The sequence below is a fragment of the Gouania willdenowi genome, chromosome 3, assembly GCF_900634775.1.
Source record: "Gouania willdenowi chromosome 3, fGouWil2.1, whole genome shotgun sequence".
NCBI lineage: Eukaryota > Metazoa > Chordata > Actinopteri > Blenniiformes > Gobiesocidae > Gouania > Gouania willdenowi.
This window is the reverse complement of record NC_041046.1, coordinates 41,421,243-41,445,663: the sequence shown is the minus strand read 5'-3', so window position 1 is coordinate 41,445,663 and position 24,421 is coordinate 41,421,243. Positions and strand designations below refer to the sequence as shown.

At 36.5% G+C, this 24,421-nt stretch overlaps 1 long non-coding RNA gene and 1 other non-coding gene across 2 annotated transcripts; both read left to right on the top strand.

Moving 5' to 3' along the window:
• The first annotated feature begins 1,546 nt into the window (after positions 1-1,546).
• Positions 1,547-5,785, top strand: LOC114461063 (uncharacterized). Its single transcript, XR_003673789.1, has 4 exons — positions 1,547-1,693; positions 2,906-2,988; positions 3,508-3,574; positions 5,455-5,785. It is a non-coding gene; the product is annotated as an uncharacterized LOC114461063 (long non-coding RNA).
• LOC114461351 (small nucleolar RNA SNORD67) lies at positions 3,151-3,264 on the top strand. Its single transcript, XR_003673832.1, has one exon. It is a non-coding gene; the product is annotated as a small nucleolar RNA SNORD67 (small nucleolar RNA).
• Positions 5,786-24,421: the final 18,636 nt, after the last annotated feature.

Here is a 24,421-nt window from a genome sequence, read left to right as displayed (position 1 = left end):
AGTTCCAAGTTTGTTTTGAATCAGTGATTCATCTGCTGTCTATCAACTTTCATTTTGGCAGCAACTGAAGAAGACCGGGGCACTAGACAATTATTGTTAACGCCAAGTGGCTTTCACTTCTGTATAAACAGGGGGTGCCCAATACGTCGATCGTAAAGGCATTTTGTGTGGATCGTGCTCGTGGGCCGCAAGACTTCATGAATGAATGAGAATGGCAAAGTCACGTATACCAAAAATGAAACCTAAAATTCAACTTCTGACCTGCGCTACTGCACCAATCTGTTCATTACTTTCACTGGAGCGATAAAGTGATGGAGTGACCAAAAGGCACCACTATGTGCAAACGACACATCAGGGTAAATGGAAGCAACTGCAGCAGTGCAGTCGCGTTCGGTGTGAACGCACCTTTACAGTAGGCCTGTAGCAACGCAGCCATAAGCGTCAAGGTATAGTTATTTGCAGTCTTTGCACGATTGAGCTGGCATATCACACCAGCACAACGTCAATGTGGGAGCACTTGAAGCGGAGGTATCCCATAATTACTCATGACGCCGGTGAACAGAAGTAACGTTACTATCACCAACATTTGCTAAATTAATTTCACGTTTGTGTGTAACGTTTATAGTGTATTGTGAAATAAAAATATCACCAGCATTGCTGTGTGGCAATAAATACTATGTCTATGTATTGTATTGTGCAATGTGAGCTTTAGCTCTGCGCACTTCAGTGGTGCTAGCTAACTGTGTTTATGTTTGGTTACTGTTAGTAGTTGGTGGCTAAACAGCTGTGTTTAGCTAACGTTAGCTAGAAATAGCATATAATGCTAGCATGAATGGTAACGGTGGCTAACTTATAGCAAAGCTGCCAAGCCTCATGATTTGAGTTTGTCACGCTTATATTTCTCCATTCAATAGACTATTTATTTTTTTCATGATAATAAACTTTATCGTCTAATTTGTTGTTAGAATAGTCGAACATTTGATCAAATATTTACCCGAATAATCGTTTTAAAAATAATCGTTTACCCCCAGCCCTAACTTACAGCCTTTTAAACAACTTGCACTTGACTGACAAACACAACCGTGTCGCTCTTTGTAGAAACCGCAGCAGTCAGTGCGCACAGGAGCAAAAACAAATCTAAAGGATCAATCTTTTTACACCGGTATCATTCAATACTAATCCCAACATTGGTATCGATACTATCAATATTTTTAGATCAATCCACAGTTTTCCGCACATCTCTATTGAGCACCCACCAACAAAAACATAAATCGGCGCCCCTGCCAAAGAATGACATTAGCTTTAATGTCAGAGTCCCTAAATTATCATTAAATTTTTCATATTTTTATTTTTATTTTCTATTTTTCTATATTTGAGTTTCTAAGAAATACAGGGCTGTTGAAAATAATGTGATTTTTAAAATTATTTCCAAAGTCTATGCAGTAATTATTCCAGACCACAGAGTGGCAGAGTATTTACTGAAAAGCTTGCTACCGCCAATAAAAGAAAAGAAGAAGAACCATTTTAGCGCCGGTCTGCCGGAAATCACACGAAGAAGAAGACGACGAGGGTTACAGTTTGCACCAGTTAGCTCACTGACGCAGCTTTGCGAGCAAAGATACGATGATGAGCAAGTTAAATAAGAAAAGCAAAGATGTCTTACAGCTGTGTCATTATTTCTTTCTTCTAAGCGGTATGTGTGCTTTATTTTGGTTTTTAAGACTGTAAAACACCTGAAGACATGAATTCTTTCATGCGTGGTTGCTCATTGTTAGCCCTTGCATTGCTAATGGCTAAGCTAACTCGGCTTTTTTATTGATATACTGAAGCTAACTTTACTTTCAACTGCTTCCAATAGTTACTTTAATTGTTTTTTTTATTGTGGCCCATTTATGCGCAGTGTTTTAAAGGTTATTTGTTAGTTTGTCTTAGAAAGCTATCTACATAAATGACTGTTGTTCCAAAGACAAGTAATAAAGGCTTATTTAAACATGTAAAACATTATAATACGTAACATCCCATGTGGATTTATAGGTTTAAGTATTTGGACCTAGGATTTGTCTGTATTATCCTCACCCTTGTATGTGTATGTGTGCGCATGCGCGTCTAGAGCACATGGCATCAGGTTGAAGGCCTGCCATACATAATGAAATTAAACTATTAAAAGAAAGTGTTCCCACAACCAATATATTGTACAAACTTTAAACTAGTGTATTGTACGAAGTGAAACCTGATTTACCAAGTCAGGGATAGTATTACAAATTTTAATATATTTTACTGGTGGTTATTTATACCTTTTTCAAATTTTGAGATGCTCAAATGAAAATCTACTAACGTTGAGCGAGGCATTAGGGCTGGGCGATATTTAAGATATATCAAGTTTTCCATTTTGACGATATAGAAAATTACAATATTGCCTATATCGGTAAAAAAAAATTTGTATTAAAATACTAGTTTTAGGAGGAGAAGCCACACTGCAAAACTCACACGTACTGTCCCTTAGAGGAGAAAAAGCCACAAGTTGCACATATTGTGCAGCTGTTTGTTAATAAATGAGCCTGTGTGGGATTTTGCATCAGCAAATTTAACCATGGATTGTCTTTCTAAGACTTTATTGAATTAAAACCGAGATTTATATATCGATATCCAGTGTTCATGTGGATTTATTGGGATTTTTCTTACGAATTTTATTTTTTGATAAGCTCTTTGAGATGACGATTGTTGAAATTTGTGTTATATAAATAAAGTCGAATTGTATATCACATCGCCATTTTGGTCCATATCGCCCAGCCCTACGAGGCATGAACCCTCTGTATGTAATGTGTCTATAAAAGCTGGATCTACAGTGGTTTAATGGTTCAAAGATGTTGATGTTGTGTATTAAATGTTGTTTTTTGTCTTACAGATGTGCAGTTTAAGGCCTTGGTGGTGAGCGATGATGATGGATGAAATGAAGTGGCTGATGCAACCTGTAAAAACAAAACCAAGGTAAGTTTTATAATATAGTAACATTCACACCTGGAGGTAAATAAAAACTAGGGCTGCACGATGGTTCTAAAACTAATCTCCTATTGCTGTAACTGTTCACACCAAACCAATAATTTGGTCTTTAACCAGATTGTTCTGTCCACATTGAAATATTTCTCATGATATGAGAGTGATGAGTTGCACTAATCAGCTGGGGTGTCTGTTGCTGTGCCGCAGCGCTCCAATCTGATCATTCCTGATGACACGCCATTGTGCACAGGGGCCATCTGACTCACTTCATGGGATCGCACATTTTTTTTTAAACTACTTTAATATTTTTGTAAATCAAATCTGTAGGTTGAGCCCCAGAGTTCACCCATTTCTAATATATGTAATTTATATCGTTAATGGCGTAAACTACTGTATTTCATATTTCTCCAACAGAAATGCAAAGGCCCAACATACTGTAGGTGTTGATCTAGCTTTAAGTTGTGTTCTTTGTCCCGTCCCCCCCAATCCCTCTTTTCTTTCACCAAACAGGCGGTGGAAAGTCGGTAGTTCAACCAGTTCCTTTCTCAAGCCTCCAAACAGACGCAGTGACATGAAGGTACTTTTTTATCCCCTTTGTTTTATTGGTTTGTGGCACTTTTTCATTGAAAAACCAGAGCAGATAGAGCACAGACCTCCACCAAGTTTAGATCCATTCACCAAATTTCATTTTAAATCATTTTTCTAACTTTATGAAACAACCTTCTTCTGGATACTGAATCTGCAGAACCTTCTGGATCATCTCCAAAATCGAACTCGTTCTCCTATTTGACATTGTCTGTCAGCTCACTAAATTACATTTAAACCTATTCTCATATTTTTATGGATTTGCTGCTAACAAACAAACAGACAAATGTTTGTTCTAATCTTTAATGAAGCAGTAAAACTAAAGAGTCTAATCATGACACGTCTTTGTACCAGAGGTTCACAAACTTTTTCAGGTCGTGATCAATTTTAATATCACAAATATCCTGCGAATCCAGGGATTTTTTTTTCTTTCCTAGAATTAGTTTTTGATCATGTTTATTAAAGTAGTACAAATACAGAGTAGCTCGGATTAGTGCACAAAGTTACAAGATGCACTACCTTGGATGTTTTTAATTCAGAGAGTTCAAGTGTAGAATTAGAACAAGAAGAGGAAGAATTCAAAAAATGTAAACATATCATTTTAAGCATTTTTTTTCTAATTACTAGATATTTCAGGCCACCCCATGGTTGAAAAGAAAACACTGCTTTATACAGTTAAAGCTCATAGAAGAACTTATCACAGATTTAAACTTTAATAATTTTGGGGGTTTGATATATTTTAAACATAAAAAATAAAATAGGCTACATTTCCAAAACAGTTGAATTATTCCATGACTTTTCCAGGCAATTCATGACTGTGGTGACTCTGAGAAATGTGCAGTGCACACAGTTTAAATAATTATTTCGTTCACCACACACTCTCAAACAACTGTATTCTATACTTTAACTTTATTAAATATATAAATCTAGTTCTATTAAAATGCAGTGTAAAAATATCTGAGCTGGCACTTATTGTTACTTTGTACACTGACAGTGGACACAATATAACAATAAAAAAAACTAATTTTAGAGAAAGAAAAGTCTCCGAGTTCACCAGAAATGTGTGATATAAAAAAATAGGGATGTAACGATTAATCGTAAGGCAGTTAAAAATCGATTCATGGGTACCACTGTATATTAATCCTTCCAGAAGCAGACGTGACGGGCGGAATCTGCTACTATTTTCTTTCTGGCCGCCATTTACTGTAAAACATGCTCATAAATGATTCTTTACTTCTTTAGCACCGAAAGAATATCTGTAATATTACGTGAATATCTGTAAAAGTCACGTTTTTCTATTAGCTCTGTCTGCTAGCATAGCTTCCCTTCTTCACTGGTGGAATAACTGCATGCCAACCGACCACTGGGTTACCAGCGCCCTCTGCTGGTCTAAACAAATATCTGACGTAAATACAGTAAAATGACTGTTTTTTAAAAGTCCAATTGTTAATGCACAAAATACATTTTCAGTTGCACTTTTAAAAAGAAAAAGAACTATTATACAGTTTTGAATTGTTTATTATAGAACCAGAATTTAAATTAATAGGCTTCTTCTTCATTTGTATTATTCCTTTATTTATTTCATTCAAGATTTATTTTTAGTTAAATTGCATCATTTTGAATAGTTTATCAAGGGATTCTTTTGACAATGAAAAATAAAAGGAAAATAGTATAGTATTTTCCCCCAAAAAATAAAGAAATATTTTTCAGTCATTTGTCAACATTCCTATTTTGTAAAATAAATCGTGAAAAAATCGTATCGTGAATCGAATCGTAGCGGGAGTTGGGTGAATCGTTACATCCCTAATAAAAAAGGTTGGAAACCACTACTTTAAATTAAACCTGTTTTTAATAATATTTTTCTCTTTTCAGAAACACTTGCATCAGAGAGTGATCCAGGCCTTTATGAAGGAAAGCAGTAGCTAACTATGATGTCATCTGTGTCTAGAATCTTCTATATGGCAGACATCCAAGCTCTGCAACACCAATGAAACAAGTGTTTATGGAGGAGACTATGGTGGGAAAATAAGTCAAATTGGTCACATTTCAACACATCAGGTCCATTTATTCACGTAGCAGGAGTTTCCCATTTAATTACTGTTCAGATGTAATCTTTGAGTTGTGGAAACGTTTAATACTTTTATGAAGAAATGAAGGATTCAAGTCATTTTGAAAATTATTAAAACTTTCATTTACTAAACTTGACTGGTTTGTGTTTCCTGACTCTGCCTTACGTTGATAACCAAGCTTTATTATTATTAGTTTGGATATGTATTAGTATGGTAATTATAGTAAAACATAACTTATTTATGACAAGCACCATCAGATGGTTTTGTTGTATTTAATGCTTTATATCAGTGGTATAGCTGCAACTAATGATTAATCGATTTATCGGATTTTTAGAAACAAACATGTTTAATTTCAGCCTCTTTATTAGTCCCATTGTGAATGTAATGGCAGGTAACCCTAATGTACTCTTCTTTGGCTACATGTGTCTTTATATCAGCAGTGAGAACATGTTTGTGTTAATTTCAGTTTTCGCTCCCTTGAAAGTTTATTTCTTTGTAAAGTGTCGTTGAGGGAGGAGTGTGACCTGATTAAAGGTGAGGATCATTGTAGTGAAGCCTCATGTTCAACTATATATGACCACCATTGTTTACAAGTTGAGTTTATCAATAAAGCTAATTTAAAACCTGCATAAGATGATTTAACTGAAATATAAAAGTATCTCTTACGTGCGGACGCTCACAAACAGCATATAAGCCATACATAAAGAATGTAAGGGGCCAACAATATCCAATCAATAAGTGACAGATATCAGTCCATGTAGGATTTGCGACCATGATCATTTCAGGAAAATGTAGTTCTTTGAAAAATGTAAAATTTTAAATGTCTGCAGTCATGAAATTTCTGATCCTCCAAATATTGTGGAGTTTCATTGAATTTGTGTACAGTATTTAGATCTGTGCTGAATTATATGGTACAATCATTTATTGGGGTTTTTTGTCTTTAAATTTCTCATGTGGGCCAAATTTGATGTTCCAAAGCATAGTTTCTCATATGGGGATCCACTGTGGCACTACAGGGGGCATCTGAGATGGAGAGAGGGGAAAATGTATAAATAAAACATGAACTTAAAATACAGTTTTGGTACCACATTAGGCAGGAGATGACCAGAAATGATAAAAACTACAGAGAAATCTGTTCATGAGGCACTAACTAAACACTGCTTATTTCTAATTATTTAAAAAATGAGATTCTTTAAAAAGTATGTTATCACTCATTCATTCCATCATTATGCTCTATTGTTTTTTTTTTTTCATAGAATTCTAAGCAAAATGTTGTAATCAGACAAAAGGAGGTACTTGGATTCAGAATATGAAGGGCCAGATTTGGCCCCTGGGCCTTGGTTTGACACACGTAAACTAGAACATAATGATGGAATGAATGAGTGATGTCACACACGCGTTTCCTGTCATTTCTCGTCTGGTGTGAGACAAAAACTAATCATAAAACCCTGTATTTTTTATGCTTTCATTTGTTAATTTTCCTCTCATCTACCCCCATTTGACAGATGGTACAAACTTTATTCATCAATTCATCATGTTCATGTCCCATAGATTTAAACCAGGGAAATCACACACACTGTTTTACTTTGCACCCACAAATAAACCCCTTTATAACACTACAGAGTACGTACACCTCTTTGTACATCCAACCTACAAACACTCATTTGGCCATAATTGACAACTCTATGAAGCTCCTCCTACTATATGAATACATACATCCGATGGGCACTGTACTAGTGTTATTAATGCTTAACCTGGACCGTCCCATGTCGGTCCTTATCTTTGCAGAACTGTCCGTCACACTGATGTTGAGTATTGGCTGTTTATCAGAGGTGACTGAGGGATTACAGCTTTCAGGATAAAGTTGCATCAGCAGAAGTCACAGCACGTCTGAAATGTGAGAATCTTTTCTGGGGGTGTTTGGACTGGTTTATACCATTAATCCTGATATTGTTGCAACGCTGAAAGAACAGATTGGTTTTTACATCTAAGAAAACGTTGTAGTTTGAATGTTTGCGATCAACCTTGTTAGACGTGTGGTTAGGTTACAAATTCACTAGCTGTAATATTAAATATGACTTATTCCATAGTATCAGGCAGGACGACTTGTTTTCTATATGCAATTCTTTTATCAAAGAATTTAGATTAATTTCTGTAGATATTATTACGTTGAGTTGCTTTAACTGAATCTTAATCTTGAGCCATTAATAATGTCTAAAAAGCTCTACAATACCTTTTATTGGTCTTTAATCTAACAATGGTCACTTCTGAGAGTATCATCCCTTAGGTCAGTGTTTCTCAAATGGAGGTACGCGATGGCACTATATGGGTACGAGAGAGAGAGAGAATAAACTGTATTTCAATATTTTCACTTGGTGGAATATGAAACAGATTCAACTAAAATGCAGTAAAAAAAAAAAAAAAAAAAATGAGAAAAAAACTGAGCTCAAACATGATCAAAATCTAACTCTAGAACAAAATGTCTTCAGAAAACCTCACCAGAAATTCTTGATATCAAAATGGGGACACGATCCAAAAAAACGTGTTGGGAACCACTGCACTAAATACTGTTTCTTATTTAGTAAATTAGATTTTTTATAATGTGTGTTATCACTCGTTCATTCCATCATTATGATCTATAGTTGTTTTTAAGTGGGACAAAGGTGGTACTTGGATTCAGAAATAAGAGAAATGGGGTACGTTTGAGAACCACTGCCTTAGAACATTGGTTCTCAAACTTACCCCCTTTTGTCCGACTACAACATTTTGCTCAGAATTCTGTGAAAAAACAACTATAGAACATAATAATGACAGAATGAATGAGTGATAACACATTTTATAAAAGCTAGTTTTGTAAATAAGTGAAAGGAAACAATATTCAGTAGTTCCTAAATAGTTTGATTTCATAGTTTCTATTATTTGCAGTCGAGACTGATCCTTGTGTTTTCAGTTCATGTTCTAATCAAGACAATTTCTATTATCATTTTGTGTATTTTGTTGTTGTTTGTTCTTTTATTATTCAGCATATTTTTCTCCTATTTTGTGTTTTTGTGTGTTTATACTATTCTCTCGCAGTGTGTGTGTTTTTGGTGTCGTTTCTCTGTTATTTTTGTGTATTTTGTACTGATCTTGTGCATTTTTCTTTTATGTAGCATGTCTTTGTGTATTCTGAATATCATTTTTAACTAAAGATAAACCCATATTTTTAATGCTTTCATTTGTTAGTTTTTCTTTCTGTAGTGCCACTGCGTACCGCCATTTGAGAAACACTGCTCTAGAAGAGAGCATGTTGAATATACAGTATCTAAACATGCTCTGCATCTTTTCCATCTCTGTGCAGGAGTTTTATGACCACTAGGTGGCAGGCAAAGCTCATCGATCAGGTGTTTTTAATCAAATGCTTGGTCTGTTTGCAGTAAAAACGTGTGTTTATCTCTCACACCAAGAAGAAGATCGTCTGACCTACTTGTCAAACTACATCACATCTTTAGGCTGGTATAACTTTCTTCCCATTCATTAAATAATAATATAAAAAGTTTCATCTGCTGCCAAATTTATCCAAATCACCAACAGATGCAATATTTATCAGTTATTGACTGAACTAAGATTTATGTACATTCCTCCCAAAATCAATGGTATTAAATAAAAAACGGATTAAATTTGTTTGACTTTCGTTATTATTTGAACACTCCTGGAAAAAAGAGCACTGGTCAGAAAATGGATAGAATTTAAACATATTTTGAGCTATATGCACAGTTATAATACGTCTCAATCACAAATGAGCTCAAATGTATGTTTTGTTGAAATCACAAATACTCTTAAAAACTTTAAATTGATTTCACTCACTGACTATTAGGCCTTTTATAGGAGCATATACTGTATTTATAGAAGGGCAACTTAAGTATTTAGATGTATGGCTTTGAGATCTATTAGGTTTCAGATTCTCCACCTGTGTATCCGCTTTAGCAGCCATCAGAGCGACTATTCCCACTACCAATTACTTCATATTGCATTTTACTGTCCTCCTGGCACAGCTGTAAATATCATCACAGGAAACAAGTTTAGGCAGAAATGGTGAATTATTCATCTTTACAACCCAAATTAATCTCATAAATTAATGCTGACTAAAGCTTCCCCTCTAACATCATTAACATGGTGCACTGATATCAAAATGCAAAATTGTACCTGTATGTAATCCCAAAGTTGTTCTTATAAATCTTCTGTTGGGGATTTAGTCACAAACAAATGTCAAAGGCAGAAATTGAAATCTTGAAAATGTATTTTCGTCTCCACCGTTAACGATCAGTTTGTTGACAAATGGTCATGTGATTTAGAAAAGTTTTTGTGCATTGCATTATTGGATTTAGAGTTTAGAGGAAGTGGAAACGTTTCTTCATAAAGTGTTTTTACTTCATTCTTACTGTGATTTCTTGTGTTTCTTCACCAGACAATGAGTACAGATCTGGATAGAGAGAAAGAAAGAACGTCACTAGTTGAGCCAGGAACTACAGATCAGGAACTGCCAGCTCCATCTTCAAGACACCTGAGAGAAGGGCGAGGAGAAGGCACTGACTGCAGAAAAACACGATAAACACCTGGTGCTAAAGTATGTGTGAGTGGAATGAGAATAGTGTCAATGATGGAAGTATTGTAGTGGGCCGACCTTGCCAGCCTGTAGTTTACCCTCCCTACCCTAGGGCGCCATCTGCTGGAGGGGCATCAAATTGCACCAACCTCTGGAATCAATAGTGGATGAGAACAATTTTTGGATTAAATACGGGTACAGTTTTAAAAAAAAAAAATGAATGTTATGTGGTTAAGCAGCTTTAAAAATTAGAAGCAACCAACACTTGGTTTGATTGTCGAAACAAGTCGAAAACGGTGTCACAAGGACTTCAATCTTTCCTAAATCTAATGATCCGCTAAACCAACCAACCAATGATATCACAGCTTTGATGCTTCGTCGTCTTCAATATTCGAGGCCGTTTGATTTATTTCATTTGTAACTTTGTCACGTGTCTTTTGTTCCAGTGAATGAGAGCAGTGAAGGACACTCCACTTAATTTATTGTAGAACAAGAGTTCAATCACTTATTCTTCTCATTAATTTTGACCTGACACTAGATATATTATAGGACTGCCACATTAAAGGCTGTCTGCTTTTAGGTGTCAGACTCTCAGTCCTGTTCTGTTCACATTACAGATCATTTTTAGTTATGAATTAAAAAAAAGGAGTGGTAGCAGAGAAGGATATTTCTTTATTTTAAAGCTCGGTGGTTGTTCTTTGCTTTTTGAAACATGTTACACACATTAACATCACTACAGTAAGTACATATAGGCTCTTTTTTTGGGACAATTAAAGAGCACAACACCAAAAGTCATGCTAATTCTAAATGTACATCATTAATAGTGCGTCCACAGAATGTTTTACAAAACTATGTCCATCTTAACATAACATTTTGCATTTTACTGTTGCTTTTCGTGCATTTCCGGTGTGACCATATATGGGTTGTGGCGTAAATCAGTGGCGCTCAAACTTGGCTGGCTAAAGCACCCCTGTCCTACCCCCTTTGTCCAGCTACAACATTTTGCTGCAGAATACGATAAAAAACAATAGAGCACAATTATGGAATGATTTTAAAGGATCTAAATTTGCAAATAAGTGGAAAGAAACTGTATTTAATGCCTCATGAATAGATTTTGATTATGTCCTGTCATTTTCAATTTGTTTTTCATCATTATGATTATAATTTTAAACCAAAAATAAATATTTTAAAATCCCCATATTTTTCATGTTTTTATTTGTCAAATTTCCACTCTCTCTCAACTACTGTACCCCCTGTAGTGCCATCGCGAACCCCCATTTCAGAAACTCCGACGTAGAGAATGGACTCCTTTCAGCTTCACTGCAGCACTGACGACTCGTACAGAGTTAGATAGCATTCTAATTATTACCATCAATTAAATACACCAACTACTCTCCATACTGTGTCGCAGCTCGTTGTTTAAATACTTCTGTGAACGCAATTTCCTTATTTACACAGAATCTGATGCACTGTCTACTTCCTCATCATATACAGTTAGTTATTTTAAACATCGAAAAATAAGCTGTTTATCTGTGAGGAGAATGAGGCCTAAAGTAAGTGTTCAGAGGTATTTGTGACTAGAAATAAGATGGACTGATGTCTTTGCAGGTGTCTGAGATTTAAATCGCTCAAAACGATCTCCAAGGAGGCTGAACAAACTGTGAGCTAAGGGTAAATGTTTGAAATCAAATTACATCATTATTAACCAGAATCAGTTCCAAGTGATTCTCCTTATTATCACATTAATGAAGTTGAAGAGTAGCATATCAGTGCTGGTCTCAACTCGTCTAGACTTAAAATCACAAGTATGGCTAGTCCGAGACAACACCAAAAGCTCCAACATGTGATCTCAAGACGACTAGAACACTAGTGACAAGTTGAGCTCCGGATTCAGTGAAATTGGTTTGAATAATAGACGTTTCTTTGATTGAACATTTTCCAGCACGTTTTCCAAGAACTATTGGATTCATTGCTTTCATCGCATGTGTTCCCAGATCAATCGCTCTCTCGTCACTGTTTAGGTGTTGAATGGAGCTTCATCCAGATCCAGGCTGACATCATCCTTACTCATTACCCGTCACAGTATTTATTCTTAGGTCTGTCTGTGATGGATGACCTCTTGTTTACACGGTCCACACACTACTCCCTTTGTGCACTACAATCAAGAGCAGACCTTTATAACCAATATAGGAGTCTGGTCATGAAAACCATAATTCCCTACTGATTCCTTTTGCTCTCATCAATCTTCGTTCGGATTGGCCTGGGGGTAGTTAGCAAATGTCATTGGATGATCTTTGAGGATTGGGGCGTGAACAAGCATTAAAAGATATGCGTTCTGGAGGTCGAAAGTTCAAGCCCAGATGATGCTCGTGGAATTGTTTTGCTGCTGATCATGTTTTATCATAGTTCCTTAATTTATGTATTTTTTTGGTTACTCTGTGCCTCTCCCAGTCTCTGTCTGTTATGGGTGTCAGGGTCCTATCCTTTCACATGCCGGATCCTTTCAGATCCTTTCAACGCATTTCACTCGCAATCCTTACGACGGAACTCCTGGGACGTGATATTTGAATGTAAACCAACCATACCATGTTTGCTAAATATTTTAAAAGTATATATGTAACTGTTTTAATGGTGTTTTTGTTAACTAGAAAAAAGACAAAAAAGAAAAACCACCGTAAGACGGGTGCTGTATTGAAAGGTAACAGCTCCCCCTGGGGGCAGAAATACTACATGTACTGATTTATGTAACTACCAAGGCTAACACCCACCTACCCACCAATTACCGGTCAAAATTAACTTTGGCACGTAAAGGCGGGCATATACTTTCGACTTGTGCGACTATTTTGTGGGATGGTGCGAATCTCAGCGAAATCATATGTCGTGCATCGTGTAGTATACATGGGGTCACGAGAAACGATGAACACCTCACAACCAGTGAAGCAGTGCCACAGACCAGCTTACCGTAAACGCTAACTGCGCATGCGCAAACACCGTAGGACCACTGTAAAATTGACGGACTGTATGCCCACATCTGTCCAGCCAGTTCCTGGTTCATCACATCGCCATATTTTCTATTTTAAAGCTCTTTTTGCTGAGATTTGCGAGTGTCTCTCCACTTCCAGGTTTTTCTTCTTCATCTGTTTTAATGGTGACGCTTCAGAGTTCTTCTTCTTCTTCTAATTTTTACGTTGCATTTCCGGAAACAACACCCCGGCGTGTCATGTATGAACGTACAGTGTGAGCAGTCAGATCATGTCAGAGTGTCGGTCCATATAGTGTGAGAATATGCATCGTGAGCTGCGCACATTCAGGCTCTGCACCTGAGTCGCACAGTTTGAGCTGAAGCTGGGTACAACAATTGAAAAAAATTGCACAGTGTATCCCAGCCATAACATTGTAGCCTTACTAGCCATTTTGGCTGGTGAAGAATGAAACACCACTGCTGCGTCTGTTAGAATCGATAGGCTGCAGAAAGTCATTGTTGCCAGATTGGGCTGTTTTCCACCAAGAAATTTTAGGTTTTTGTTTGTGTTTAGACTTTAATGTGTATCTGGCAACACTGCTTGTTTTACTAATCCTACATTTACCATGAACAATTGGGTTTGTTCCCCTTTAAAATGTGCACTATACAGTTTGTGGGGAGTGGGATTTGTTTATTAAGTTATGAGAATATACTTTATAAAAGGTTCACTTCTCTGACACACCCAAAGTTACATATTGCACCTTTTAGGCATTGTTAGATTGTTTTTAAATTAAATGTTTATATTTTTATCATTTTAATCTATTTCTGCAATCAACTAAAATAAAAAGTATTTAACGAAACATGAACGCTTAAATCTATTCTGTGGCTCATAATGTAGTTTATTTACACTGCCATGCTGGCTGCTGATCTAAAAAGTTCATTTAAACCCCTGGTAACCACCCACCCTGTGGGATCACATTGAATAGGTATTGATGTATTATTTGAACAGTCTTTGAAGCTTTTTTTTTAATTTTCTGAGCACTTGATTAAGTCGTATAGTATTTAATTTCTGAACTAAATGCTTGGAAAACAAGTTTTGAGCCAGTATAAATAAAAGATGAATAAAAAACAAGTTAATATCCCTACGGCGTGGCAGACATTTGCGTTCTCCAAATGCTTTAGTTACTCATAGTTTCGGCATACCTAGTTCCTAAAATGTTTATTTCTTTGTGTTCTTTTTCCTTGACAGAATAATTATGTATTTTGTTATGGCAGTGGCTATCCATACAGTTGCCGTATCAATATACCGACATTCTATCCGTACGCAGTGCCCCACATTGGCCTGTTTAGGTCACATGACTAAGACTAGAGCTAATCGTAAACCTAACCCTAAAAATTGTTGCGATATAGGGTTATAACCTAACCCGAACCCTAAGACGCTACGTACGTGTACTTCGGTAAACGTACCAATAGCACTGACGGTTGTCCGTACGGCAACTGTACGAATAGACACTTTATTTTGTTATTAATACACAGCTTTATTACATAGCACTATGAATGCTACATTAACATCTATCCACATCTATTTTAACAAGGACTTCTGTGCTTCACTTCTGACATTTGTACTAAAGCATTTGTATGAGGGATAACTTTCTGACACACAAGTTAAGAACAATGGCAGGAACACAAGCACGATCTACAGTCTCCGTGTGCCACGCGTTAATTGTCAGTTACTCAGAAAAATTCTCATTCCGTCATGCAAAAGGTTAATGTGTCACCACCGCAGATTTCATTCACTGCATTATTCAACTTTTCTCTCATTGTGTCGCCTTGCTGAAATGAGATTTACAATCCCTGATGGGTATTGCAGTGTACCTTTTATTCTGCTGGAGCTTTGTTCCTATTCAAAGGGAATTGTTTTGTTTTTTGTTGCTCTTTATCACTTATGCTGCTAATGTAAAAATGCTGGGTTTTTATTTCTAAAATGGACCTCGAAACATGCCATAAGATGACTTTGTTGTATTTGTCGCTATAAGAATAAAGTACATTTTCTGAGCTCTAAGTCCTGCCAGTGTGATGATGATTTTACTAAAACATTTTGGGGAAAAAACTGCAATAAATCTCACACACACAAAGGCTTAAATTTTTCTCGGTTTGTAGTCACACTGCCAGAGTTGGGGTCAATTACATCTTCAATTATCCATGTTCAATTACAACTCAATTACGATTATGTTGACCAGCATTTTTTGTAATTACAATTAAAATTATAATTATTTTACCCCTGAAAGTCAATTATATTCTCTTAATCTCTCTATAAAAGCAAGGAATCTGTGTGTGCACGTGTGTGTTCCTCAAATATCTCTGCGTATCAAGATCAGACTGACCTGAGAGTTTCAACATGGCTGCTGCTTAGTTCAAGGGTGTGCAACGTTGGATTTGATTGGACGCCCCACCCCCACACCCCACCTCCTAAGTCGACAAACTCAGTGATAATGTCATCAGTACTGCCTTTGGCGATGATATCATCAGTCCTACCTCCACGGTGATATCATCAGTCCTACCTCCACGGTGATGTCATCAGTCCTACCTCCACGGTGATGACGTCCCACTTTCAAACACAACCTCATTGGGCCATCCATGAAAAAGCAACAGATGTTTTCAATTACGATTACAATTATTATGAAACGTTACGCAATTACAATAATAATTGACCCCAACCCTGTACATAGCACTTGTCAAAGCTCCAAAGCGGCAGGTAAAACCCCATCAGTAAATAACCTGCTACATTTCAATGCTCTCCCACTCAAACTAATATGAATTATTTTTTAGCAGGAAAAAAAAAAAGAGTAAACAAGTTAATCCCTGGCTTTACCTCATTAAGTTATTCACTTTTACGTTCTGATGTCAGTGCTTTATATCTTTGGGCTCCAAGCTGGTAAATGTGTAAAAAAAACTGTGCTATTCCAATGAGTTTATGCAAGGAAAGGCAAATGTATTTGTAGAGTGCATTTCATACACAAGGCAACTCAATGTGCTTTACATGATAAGAAAGTGCAACGGAAAACGTTCAACAGCTCAAGATCAATAAGAACATTAAAATCAGCTGCAAAAAACATTTAAAATCATCAACAAACACGACCAAAAATCTCCCTCTCAATCATATGCAGTAGAAAAAAAGAGTGGCTTTAACTGATTTAAAAATGTTATAACAACTAAAAGCAGCATCACCATGTTTACTGTGAGCTCTGGGCTCCACTATCTGACCTGTGTCCATAGATCTGAGAGACCTGCTGGGTTCATACCTGACTAACATGTCACTGATGTATTCTGGACCAAACCCATTCACAGATTTATACACCAGCAGCAGAACTTTAAAGTCTATTCTGAGGCTGACTGGGAGCCAGTGTAAAGACTTTAAAACTGGACTAATGTGTTCTGACCTCTTTGTTCTGGTTAAGACCTGAGCTGCAGCGTTCTGAACCAGCTGTAGATGTTTGATGCTCTTTTGGGGGATTCCTGTCAGAAGACCATTACAATAGTCCAGTCTGCTGGAGATAAAAGCATGGACCAGTTTCTCCTGATCTTTCTGAGTCATTAAACCTTTCACTCTGGAGATGTTCTTTAGGTGGTAGAAGCTGTTTTTGTGATAGATTTGATCTGACTGCTGAATGTAAGATCTGAGTCAATCAGAACACCAAGGTTTTTGACTTGGTCTTTAGCTTTTAAAGATCCAGACTCAAGATAATTGCTGACAGCAGTCCTCTTTTCTTTGTTACCAAAGACAATCACCTCCATTTTGTCATGATTTAGTTGAAGGAAGTTTTCACTCATCCAGCAGTTTACTTTTTCTAAGCAGTCACACAACACCTCTATGCTGTGTCCACAAACGCCTGCTCTCCTTCACGTCTCCACAGAGGTGACAAGTAACGAAGTACAAAATACTTTACGTTACTGTACTTAAATAGTTTTTTTCTGGTATCTGTACTTTACTTGAGTATTTGATTTTTGTCAACTTTTTACTTTCACTCCTTACATTTTAAAACAAATATCTGTACTTTCTACTCCTTACATTTGAAAAATGAGCTCGTTACTTTTAAGACCGAGGATGACGTCACGAGGTAAAAAGACGCAAAATGTTGGTAGTTTGAACTTTTTTCTGTTAGGTACAGTAGGTCCCTTAGTTTTATGGTTATTATTTTCAAGTTTTTTTTAAAATGTTTAACTCAAAGCTGCTCTGGGTTTTTTTTTTTAGCCATTTGCACTTATTTTTTGTCTTGACACATTTTATTTATTATGAGTGCTCAATTCTCCAGATATACAGTAACTTGTAACATGTACTTTTTTACTTTTACTCAAGTAAGGGAGCAACACTTCAATACTTTAACCAGTCATTTTTTATTCAAGTATCTAGTGTTGTGGTCGTTGAGACCGGTCAAATTTTAAAGGTCTCGTCTCGGACTCTGAAGCATTTTGACTCGGTCTTGTCTCAGACTCGGGATTTTCCCTCAAGACCGTTGGAGACCAGCACTAATTCCTGCTATTTTTAAACTTTTTTATAATGTGATAATAACAAGGAGAAGAACGGGATCAAACAATCCTTTATTCATTCTTTAATCCACCCTGTATAATGACCTCGACCTTCCTTAATGTGACTGAGTGACGTGTGTGACACACACACACAAACACAAGCAGGAGAGAGAGGCGGAGCTAAACATGTCCGCTAACTTGTTGGTTGTGAAATTTGAAGAATACATTTGTAAAAGCACAGCAAAGAGGAAACACTCTGTGGTGTGTAGGTGACCAGCCATGTTATTTCTTAGTAGAAATACTTTTAAACACTTGCTGTACATTCAGCTGACATAAAAATCTTCTTTTCAAATATGTAGAATAATTGTGAATTTATCAGTAGCAGTTTTAATATTTCAGTTAATTTTTTGCGGTCACCTTTTTTGTCCGTCAAATGTATTTAAAAGAAACTAAAACTAAAGAGAGAATGTTATTTAACTGTTGAACCTTGTCATAATTTTATGTATTTATATACAGTATTTTTTTAAATTAAAAAAAATGTTTATGGTCTTGACTCGGTCTCGGCTCCCGGAAGTCTTGGTCTTGGTGCATTCTGGTCTCGGGTGAGTCTTGGATAGTGTGGTCTTGAACTCAATACTACAAGTATCAATAATTCTACTTGAGTACTGAAGACAAGTACTACTGCTAGCCGTTCGTTAGCTCTACTTTACTGAGGAGAAAGAATCCAAAATATTTGATTTGATTAAAAACTTAGAATTTGCCGTTTGTACGAGCACCGCTAAGGGAGCAGCTTTCTGATCATAGTGATATTCTTTAGATGAACGTTTGACACTGACATTGTTCACATATTTCCTGTTTGATCTCGTGCTTTCAATTGCTTTCTTTCATTAGGATCTTGCAGGTGCTGCAGAGTGAGTCATTAGAAAAAGAGTGAAGTCAGACTGCGGGTGATAACCCAGTGGAGACACTTCTGCCGCCTCCTCTTTTCTTTTAAGCCGCTACATCCACATGAATCATCAATTCAAGGAGAGGATTATCACTGAGTCTCACACATTGCATCACACCTCCACCAGGAGCTGCACAGAAAGAGTTTTGGGAAAAGGCACACACTACTTTCATATAACAAAAACGTAATATTCAAAGTCAGATCAAGTTGAAACATTTATTGTGGAGATAATCCGTGGAGAATATCAGAACCTGCTTAGACGGCACAAAGGAAAAGGTGATTTTGGAGATCAAACCTCACCATTGTGAGATTTCAAAGAGGACATAACAGCTCGTGGTGGGTCCATTGTTATTTCTGCTGAGTGAATGGTGTGCAGATAATCTACAAAACCGCCTCATTTGAAGCCATTCCTTCTTTGTTCGGTATTGCTGTCCTTCAGCCCATTGCGAGTGTCCATTAACTGTGACTCATCAGATTCTATGAACAAATTTCACAACGCAAGCATGATTCAACAACAGTGAAAAAGCATAAAAGTTACACCAGTAATCGTATAAAGTAAAATATCCAAATAAAACAGACTAAAATAATCAAAATCCCTGTCGAAATGACTACAAAAATAGCCAGAAATCTCTAAAACAACAAAAATACAAAAAAATAAAAACCATGGAGAAAAATCTTCGTTGGACGGGCAATCTTTGTTAAATTTACATTTCCCCACGCTGCAACCACGTCACTGTTTTGTAGTTGGTTCTGCTGTCGTGATTGTGTAATGTTATGGTAAATTATACATTTTTAAAAAAACAAATGTTACCATTCATTTCGAAATGTGAGATTTAAGACTTTTCAAACATAGGTTTCAGACATTTTAATGACCATTAAGGCCCTTTTTATAGATTCATGAATTTCAGGCCTTTTAAGACTTTTTAAGGATCCGCGGGAACCTTGTATAGAGCCGAGTCACATGGAGCAAACATGTTGGTGGCGTGGAATGTTTTCGGAGTAAATGAGAGACAAAGCAATGCAATGGGAGCGTCTACAGAAAGTTTCAGCACCACATTAAACGGATGGGCAAATTACGATATTACAGCCGATCACGATTGCATAAAATGCAATAATATCGGCCAATCCGATATAGACGATCAGATCAGTGCAAACCTTGGTAGCAACACTGGTAACGTTTCAGAGACAGTGAACAAAGCAGAGCTGCTTCCTCTCTGAGTCAAACAGTCACCATGTTCCATTCAGTGATGACTTTCACAGTGTATCTGCTGCCATCTGTGCTACAGCTCTGATCGTAGGAGGCTGATGCGTTCGCTGACTGTCAATGAGAGACACAGCGAGCTCACCACCGTGTAATTTCATGCTTTCAATCTTGGCGATAAGCACTCAATTGATGGCAAAAACAGATATTTCATCTTTTCTCTGATCTTAAATTGAACAATATGAAGCCTTGCATTTACCGTGGGAGCTGACAAGTAAACAATTGCTTGGTAGTTAATTGTACAATGCATAAAAACAGAGCACACAGAGACAGGGTGTAAAACATGATGGTTGGGGCCAATTTATTGTAGAAAGGAATTTATTATTATATTGAAAAATGAGGAATTTCCTTTATATTTTAACAAACGGAATCAGCAAGGTGCAGATATTAAAGTGATGATAAAAAAGGCCTTTCTTTGTTAAACACATTGTCTCCTTAGTTCTTCTGATTCCGCTGTGATGGACCGTCTCTTCATGAAGTGGATGAACTTTTCAAGAAACACGATTCCTGTCTTCGACTGTGACAAATGTCATTTTCCCTCAGTGTGAATCCACTTCATTTTCTCACCCCAGTTGTACAGTAGAAAAGAGAGCTGAGCATATATCAGTGTTACAAACACCTACTCAGGACAGAAAAGGATGGAAATTCATACTTGGATCAATTATTGAAGTTTTTTTTAAGTGTGATATCTTTTGGTGCATCTTTTTCCTGCTTTTGGGTTGTTTGTTGTTCTTTTCTACCTATGGTTCAGAAGGGTAGACTTTACACTGTGAAAACAGACCATAACCCAAATTGTGAAAATATTTAAATTTTGAAAGTATGATGAAAGGATGGTACAGATTAAAAAAAATGTTGAAAACCCCTGCTCTAAGCGATTGGCAGCAGTGCAAGGAGTACATCAGGTATGGATTCCAAATTTCATTTTCATTTATTTTAAAATTCAATGTTTTCCACAATTTAAAAACAATAGTTTTTTTTTAATCATGTGAGGAAACAAAATAAATAATAAAAAGAAAACCATGATGAACAAAAATGTATGTCAAAATAAAAATGTAATTTAAAACCATGCAATTAAAAGCTAGATATAAGTGGATTATTCTGACTGCTCCTTTTTAATTATTTATAATTTGTCATTTAAAGATGTATGAGTGCAGCATTCATTTCATTTTACCCAATTTTCCCTCAGGGATCAGTGGTTTACTGAATTTAGTTTATTGATTAAGTTTTGACCAACTTAATTTTAATGATCCTGATGACATCATTTCAGATCGTACTGATGGACACAAGGATGCATCAGTTATTTTACCACTAGGGGTCAGACTCAGAGTATTTTACAGTATTAGAAGCTATAGTTATTAGAGTTGAGCCGAATACTCGGCTGAAACGAGTATCTGGTATGGATAAAGCGCTTTTGCAGAGTCCGAGTATTATACAAGTAATACGAGTCAATATCTGTGCTGGGATTGAATTAAAAAATTCTGTGTCAGTCACAGTACTCCTCCCCTACACACCAACAGATGTGCTGCTGTCTGATTGTGTGCTCAGCGTGCAGCTCTGTGTCTCTCCCTCAGTCACTCAGCTTTGCGGGTCTTTTCCGTTAACGTTTGGGGTTTCTTTAGCTTCAGGTTTGTTTTTACTTCGGTTTCTACGTACTTATCAAACAGTAGAGTTCTGGTAAATGTGGTTTCGTTCAGACGCGGTGCCTGGTAGAATGCGACTTGCGTTGCTTCTCTGCCTGTCGGAAATGTTATTTCTTTTTCTTTTTTTAACCGTCAGCTGGTTCTAACCAGTTTTTTTACTTTTTTTACTGAGTCTGACACTTTCTTGCTGTATTTCATAAAAAAAATAAAGACAGTAGTGGTATAAATATTACAAATTAATTAAGCCACACACACACCTGGGGGGTATTGCACAGTAGTCAGATAAATACATCCAGGTTAAAGGAGAATGTGTGGTTAGATGAAGTCTGGTCTTGGATAAATTGGTTGCACATTTACCGAGGCAGGATAAAGAAACGTGGCTTCGTCAAGTCGGCTATGGATGTTTGAGAAAAGTGGGTGGTCACAGCTTTCTGAAGAAAACCATGTATTTGATCACATCAAGTATGGCTCAGATTATTATTAGAGGATGTATAGAAATATTTATTATTATTATTATTATTATTATTATTATAACAATAAGGTGGATAGAGTTGCTTTTTTCATGATTCTCCACCAACCAATGCATTTAAACCTTGTATCTCTCACTTGGTTTTTGCACCAGTTTTGCAGTTGTCATGTGTTTCACATCTGTCACAGCGTCTCTTCTCTGTTACTGATGTTCTGATGACAAGGTTTTTGTTGGTGCCATAAAAGCAGGTGTCCTACTTTTCCATGAAACAACTTCAACCAGATCCCGTACCTTTGAAATTCTCTTTGGTGGAGCTCCTTCACGCACGCACGCACACGCACGCACAAAGAAGCTCTTCTTGGGCCGATATTGTAACATCCACATGTTCCTATTGTCTGATTGCTGTTTAGTCAGCAGCCCTCAGTTAGAAACGGGATGAACAGCCTGACAGCCAGACTGAGTCACGTGACTGAATTAAATCTGACATTAAAATAACATCATCTGGAGTAACTGTATTAATATCACTTTAGCACTTTGTATGCAAACATGTGTGAAACAAAAATGTATGCTGCGCTGTAATTTCTTTAAGAGGCCGAATGCAACAATTACACAAAGATTGGATTAATTTTAAACGATCAACATGAGCGTTGTTGCGCGCAGGCAGCAGTTGTTAACGCTATTAACTGTGAATAATTGAACTTTGGGAATTCAGCACGATCAGCCTTTTGTGTTTGTTCTCGTTTTTTTTTTCACCTTCCGACATTAAACACATCTCGATTTAAATTATCTTTTGCAGGTGTGAAGCAAATCAGATTAATCTGGTGATGTCTGAGGTGACAGCAGGGTTATTACAAGTATTTATTCTGCTCTGTAACAGTTTGGATATTAATGTCAACTTACTGTGTCAAGTCTCCCACTGAGCCTTTTAAAATGTGTAGAGACTGGTGTATAATTGTGAAAGCTGCACAGGTGAAGTGGCTCGAATGTGTCAATGCATGCAATAACATATAATTGAGAAGCATCATCAACAAGTTCACCCCATCTTGTAATACAATAAATCATTACAACAACAACTGTAAAATGTGACAATAAATACTTTGGTTATTTAACTCGCAGCAACACAAGGCCTCATTGTAACCCAGGAGTACGATGTACATTTTAGGACATCCACAGGTCTCAGAATTAAATATCAGGAAAAACTGGTGATGGTCACAAATATGCAATAAAATAAATTAATTTATCTAATTGCAATAATTAGGAATGTAACAATTAATCGTAAGGCAGTTAAAAGTTGATTCAGAGGTATCACGGTTCACATCGATACTGTGAAAATTGCTATATATTTATCCTTCTCTTGTCCAAATGCTGAGGCGGCGGGTGGAATCTGCTACTACTTTCTTTCTGGCCGTCTTCTACTCTTAAACATGTTCATAAATGATTCCTTAGTCCTTTAGCACCGAAAGAATATATGTAATATTATGTGAATATCTGTAAAAGTCACGTTTTTCTATTAGCTCTGTCTGCTACCGCGTAGCATCTCTTCTTCACTGCAAGAATAGCTGCATGCCAACCAACCAACCACTGGGTTACCAGCGCCCTCTGCTGGTCCAAACAAATATCTGATGTAAATACAGTGCAATGAATTTTTTAAAGTCCAATTGTTAAGGCACAAAATACATTTTCACTTTTAAAAAGAAAAAGAACTATTGTGCAGTTTTGCATTGTTTACTATAGAACCTGAATTTAAATGAATAGGCTTCTTCTTCATTTGTATTATTCCTTTATTTATTTCATTCAAGATTTATTTTTAGTTAAATTGCATTGTTTTGAATAGTTTATCAAGGGATTCTTTTGACAATGAAAAATAAAAGTAAAATAGTACAGTATTTTCATCTCCAGATAGTGGAGACCAGAGCTCACGGTAAACATGGTGATGCTGTTTTTAGTTGTTATGCTGCAAAGAAGTGGAACAAACTGCCAGCAGAGCTGAAGTCAGCATCACATGTGAACATTTTTAAATCAAAGTTAAAGGCACTTTTTCTCTCTACTGTGTATGATTGAGAGAGAGATTTATGGTCATGTTGTTGATGTCATGTGTTTGTTGATGATTTTAATTGATTTTAATGATGATTTTAAATGTTCTTATTGATTTTAAACAATTGAATGTTTTATCATGTAAAGCACATTGAGTTGCCTTGTGTATGAAATGCGCTATACAAATAAATTTGACTTGCCTTGCCATCATTTGTCTACAGTCATATTTTGTAAAATAAATCGTGAGCGAATCGTATCGTGAACCCAGTATCGTGAATCGAATCGTATCGGGAGTTGAGTGAATCGTTACATCCCTAGCAATAATAAAACATGCATTGATGTAGCG